The sequence below is a fragment of the Lynx rufus genome, unplaced genomic scaffold, assembly GCF_022079265.1.
Source record: "Lynx rufus isolate CCGP_SWC_20201006 ecotype Redwood Valley unplaced genomic scaffold, mLynRuf1.p SCAF_23, whole genome shotgun sequence".
Taxonomy (NCBI): domain Eukaryota; kingdom Metazoa; phylum Chordata; class Mammalia; order Carnivora; family Felidae; genus Lynx; species Lynx rufus.
This window is the reverse complement of record NW_025814838.1, coordinates 8647064-8653063: the sequence shown is the minus strand read 5'-3', so window position 1 is coordinate 8653063 and position 6000 is coordinate 8647064.

Genomic DNA, 6000 nt, shown 5'->3' with positions numbered 1-6000 from the left:
CAGGTATTGAATTGGTCCAAAGGTGTTGGACACCTTTGTACATAATTTCATTTTTTATTCACAACAATTTCATCCTGTTAAGCATTTTAGAAATTAGAATACTAATCGTAGAGACACTAAATGTTTTTACATAATACCCCACAGCCACTACGCAGCAGAGCTGAAATTGGAACTTCATTCTCTCTGATTCCAAAAAGTCTATGGTTGTCACCACTCTACTGTATGTAAGATCTAGTTTGCTAGGTTTACAAAATGGTAACTCTTTACTTTTTTAAGTATTGCTCCTCTGGAAAAGTTCTACTGGGTTATGTTATGAAAGACTTCCAAAAATAGAATGAATCTAACATATTCTTGAAAAAGGACAACTATGGTAGTCATTACCCAGCTATTCATCCCCCAAGTAATGTGAGAATATGCACTCTGGCCAAGAGGCAAGTTCTGACCAATGAGTAGGAATGATGTCCATCATTTCTAGGCTAGAACATATAATTGTTTACTCTTCCACATCTACTGGCAACCCTTCAAATAATTGTTGTTCCATCAGCCAGGTCACTGAAGACCCATCATGGACAAGTAGCAAGAGCAAAAAAATAAAAATAAAAACAAAAACCAAACAAACAAAAACAAAAAAACAAAGCAAACCTTTGTTATGCCATGCACCACCAAGATCTGAGTGATTATTTGATATACAGCATAGCATAGTTTATCCTGATACAAATTGGACCCTCTCTGAGTTTTACTAGGGATGACAAATTAATAGTTTTACTAGGAATGACAAATCACTAGTTCTATTTATGTAAGACACATGCCCACAGAAAACATTTGTATGTGTGTATATGTATGTGTATATGTGTATATGTGTATGTTACTAATAAGTCCATTCAAAATTAAAAACTCCAAGTCCATTAGTGGAACACACTCCTCTAGGTATTTTGTCAGTATGACCGTTCAATCTCACAAGGCAGCTGATAATGGAAAACCAAATAATACTGCATTCAGACCACAAACACCTCCTTGGAAGGAAAATGCATATGTGAGCCAAGCAAGGGCAAAAAGAACGCCTCTCAAAAAAGAGCCTAACCATTTTAATGTTTCCATGGAAGATCTACATTAATTCATTCAACAAATACTGGGAAAGCTACCATGTGCCAGGCATTACCCAAAGTGCTAGAGATAGAATAGTGAACAGAACAGACAGAAACCCCTCCAAAGGGTTATATTCCAAAGGAGTAAGGGAGGAAAATGACATAACTCCAAAAGTATTTACTTGTGCTGGTACATTCTCTTCTTATTTTTCATGATCTGAACATCCATCTGAATCAATGAGAAATGCGGCAAACCAAAAACCTCCCTCATGCCTCAACATTTAGTGTAAAGTGTGAAACAATATGCATGTTAATCTAACCTACACTGTCTGAGGCCCTGAATTGCAGGTCACTAATTTGGCTTAAACTCTTAAATACTCGTTTTCATTTCCCTTCATAGGAAACAATAGCTCTTTCTTTTTCTGGCTGCACCTGGTGTCCTGCCCACTGGCCTAGAGAAAGAAGTGGAGTCGATGTTTTAATCATCACATCTGGCATCTAAGTTTCCTTTCATCCCCTTGGGAACTCCTGAAGATATTACTCTGCCTATGGCAATTATCCACTCAGGCCAGAAAGCTCCAGAGCTAGAGTTTAAAGTCAATGGTAGGGGTGCCTGGGTGAGTTAATCGGTTAAGCATTTGACTCTTGGTTTTGGCTCAGGTCATGATCTCAGGGTTCATGGGATTGAGCCCCATGTCGGACTCTGTGCTGACAGCACAGAGACCGCTTAGGATTCTCTCTCTCCCTCTCTCTCTCTGCCCCTCACCTGCTCGTGCATGCAGTCTCTCCTTCTCAAAATAAATACACTTTTTAAAAAACAATAGAGTCAATGGTAACAACATTTGTTACTCTAACTGGTATGTTTGCATAGAAAATACTGCAACTCATGGTCAACTATCATTTAATGTATGTGCCATCTCATCCAAGGGTGACAAAGACAGTAACAGTACCACCTCATTTATTTTATTTTAATAGCTATGAGCTATATCCTTTCTGATATAGTGCACTATTGGCCAAAATGCCCAGTCACTGTTCTAACCCTACACTATAAGGCCAAATCTGATTAGTCAGTCATTCTTATATTAATAAAGCACAACAGCAAGTGGATGTTGATTAACTGGTTGTAAAATATCATTTTTCATTGAAGGAAACCAGGACTCCTTAGAAAAATGGCTGATTTTAGAACCTTGACAAGAAATGTACAAAAGAAGCCTGGGACATCTCATTGTGCCAGAAAACAAGCAAGCTTTCAAAGACTGATGGGGTCAGTCAACAGGTCATATCAAAAAAAACAAACAAACAACAACAAAAAAAAACAACAGAAGCCAGACTGAACGGGCTCCTATGAATCACTCTGGGACTATTCAAGCTATAAAAAAAAAATTACTTCATTAGACTGAAACACTGTGTGTGTGTGTGTGTGTGTGTGTGTGTGTGTGTGTGTGTGTTGTGTGTGTATACATTAATATATATAATTATATATTTCAGTTTACAATCTTATTTCAAAAATTTATTAGTCAAAAAAATTCATTAGTCATCATTACAGGTTGCAAGAGCCCCAACTCATGATGCTGGAAATTGATGACAATAACAAAGAGAAAGAATCAAGCATTAAAATAATACGTAGGCTGAGGCAACTACTTAGCCTCTCAGAGTTCCAGTTTCCTCATTTATAAAATAGTACTAGTAGTGCCTACTTCATAGGCTTTTTGTGAGGATTACCTGAAATAATAGCATATGAGATCTCAAGAAATTGTAAAGTACTATATTCATGTAAAGGATAGTTGTTATTACTATGTGGACAGTTTCCAAGCAAAACAGATCTCTGGGGGGTTTTAGATGCCTATCTTCTGGATTCTTATTCTTATCCAACCCTGAGGAGTGATTCAACATTCTCAGCCTCTGATCCAATAAGTTTACCTAAGGGGTTAAGTGTAGATTGTCGATTCTGATATAATTTGCAATCTCCCCCTCAAAACCTATGCTGGATTATAAGTACTACCTCTCACTTGCCAGCGATGAAGTATGTTCCCAAAAGGCTTAGCTAATGGTGCAAGTTGCATGTCCATATACTCCCTGAGGTCTCCAGCATAACAAGGTCCCTGGTGATTGTCATCACTGGATGAAATCTTGGCCCTTCCAAAGGAACCATTAGAGGGCTGGTGGCAATTTAACAGTGGTGGCTTGTTACCTTGCCTTCCTTGCTTAGGTAAAAAGCTCCCGTAGGACACTTGTGTAACCAAGTAAAAAAGCATAGAGTACATATTGCCCCTTGTAGGAAGGAGAATTCAGCTCTTACAATCCAAATGAAGCAAAGACCTCAGAGATGCTCAAAGAGACAAACGGATCCCAAGTGAACATGGTTGGATGACTGTGCCCCAAATTTTGAATGAAAGCAGTAAGGAGAGAAAATATCTGAGAAGTGGAATTCAAGAGCGAGTCGTCCAGGAATTAGTGATTGTTTTTCATGACATCCTTGAGAGAGAATACTGAGTACTGTCTCACATCCCCAGCTCCTGGCCCTGAGACTTGTGTGTAAAAAAACATGTAATAAGTGAGGCAGATATCTAGGATCGTCTGCATAACAAACAACTTCTTAATATAGCCTATCTCCTCAACTATATGACTATCATGACAGCATCCATGTGGAGAAACCTAAAAATCACTACCTCAGCCAGGTGACCAAGGTTAACATCATCAGCGACAGGTCAAGTTAATAGCAGGCACCGTTGATATGGCACTGCTGTGATCTTCTTCCCCAACAGCAGTGACCCCAGTCTAGCCAAGGAAAAAACATTCCCTGGAACTCTCTGTACTGTCTTTGCAAATTTTCTGTAAACTGAAACTATTCTAAAATAAAAATTCTTATTAAAATTATATTCAGGGAAATAGAACAAAGAATGGATTCAATCTCTTTTTTTTTATAAGAACTGTGTGAAAATCATTGTGGAAGGGGATGATGGTGGCTATCACTAATATGATACCAAAGTTGAAAAGCTGTGCAGTGCCTAATCAGGAAATAATTGTGGTTATAGAGGTATGGAATAAAATATTTTTCTTTAGAAAAAGGAACTGGGGCACCTGGGTGGCTCAGTCAGTTAAGCGTCTTGCTCTTGGTTTCGGCTCAGGTCATGGTCTCAACGTTCATGAGTTCAAGCCCCACATCAGGCTCTGAACTGACAGTGTGGAGCCTGCTTGGGATTCTCTCTCTCCATCTCTCTGCCCCTACCCTGCTTACACTGCCTCTATCTCTCTCAAAATAAATAAAACTTTTTTAAAAAACTTAAAAAAAAAAGAAAAAGGAACTGAGGAAATGCATACAAAATAGGGTAGGAAATGAATACATAATGAATACAAAATAGGGTAGAAAAGCCAGATCAAAAACCAGAGTGAGATGAGTCTATAAAATGTATGCAACAAAGACCTATCCATTTTCCAGAAGTGTGCCAGAAATTTGGCTAGAGCTTTCCTCCATCCAGATGAAAGAGGGAAAGAGGCATGATTGGGCACATGTAGTGTCCATATGACAAATACAGACCAGGTGCCTAGAAAAAAATCCCACTTTTTCCTGATATTCATTCAGGTCAGAGAGAAAGTTTTCTCCTGCATCTTCCTGTGAACATCATATTTGTCATTCCTACATTAAATTCAGCAATGAATTTCTCTTTGGTTCATTTCTGTGCCCAAGGCAATATAGCATTTCAGCAATACACAGTTTGATAATAGCAAATTATATGAAGGTTTAGAAGCAGACACATAACTATAACACAGCCACTAGCCACTAAGTCAAGATAGTCCATTGAGGTGGGAGTTGGACTGACATCCTCTTCAGAAATTCAAGGAGACTGATAAGAACCATATCAACTCTACACAGAGACAAGCCAAAGCGGGGGGGCAAATAATTAGTGGACACTACAATATTTCAGGCTATGCAGTAAAAATAAAGGTGTCATGGATGAATAAGACATGGCACCTGTCCTGGAGGCTATTACATTCTGGGGAAGAGGTATTTAAAGAAGTTAGCCACCAAACTGTTGCATGTCATGTGACAAGTTTAAAGAGGAAGTAGTTGATTATACCCTAGTGGTGGTAAGGAAGGTGATGTGTGAGATAGGAAATGTTTTTTAAAGAAGAGGTATTTAGGATGGCTACCTGGTGATGTTGTAGTGGATCTATAGGAAGTGAAGATTCTGGGGCACACAGGAGTTGGGGGTGCCACCGAAGTGAAATAGGAAGATTGGTTGGCTTCTAATTCCGTTTCTAGCCCACAAACTGGAAGGAACCAAAACTATACTAGTCAATAACTTTTTTGATTGTAAGTAACTGAATCCCAAACTATATTGCTTGAGGGGAGAAAAGAATTTTCTGGCTTGGTGAATCAAGAATGTATGGATCAGCCAAACCATGGAAGATCCAGGTATAGCTGGGCCTTCTCCATGTTGTGGTCCCTTTCTGAGATGCCTGCCTGCTCTCTTTTCCACCTACTCATAGTCTTGCCATCTTCCAAAACCCAACTCAAGTTTCATCTCCTCTAGGAAACCTCTCTACACACACACCCCTACCCAGGGGGATGGAATGTGCAAGGGAGGAGATTGCCACCTCCTAATGAGCACTGTTATTGGTTGAACCAGTGCTATTTTCCAGGTGCTGTGCCAGGTGCTATCAGCCTTTTATATTACATCAGGCCCACCCAGATAAGCTAGGATAATCACCCCATCTCAAGATCCTTAACACCTGCAAATTCTCTTTTGCTGTATTAGGTAACATACAGTTTCTGGGGATTAGGACATGGATATCTATGGAGTGCCTTTATTCAGTCTACCACCCTGGGCTCGGCCTTGGCCTTCATTCATTAAAGGACCAAGGAGCCCTGTTGATGTCTGAGCCCATGAGAGATACTCTCTTCTGGATATCA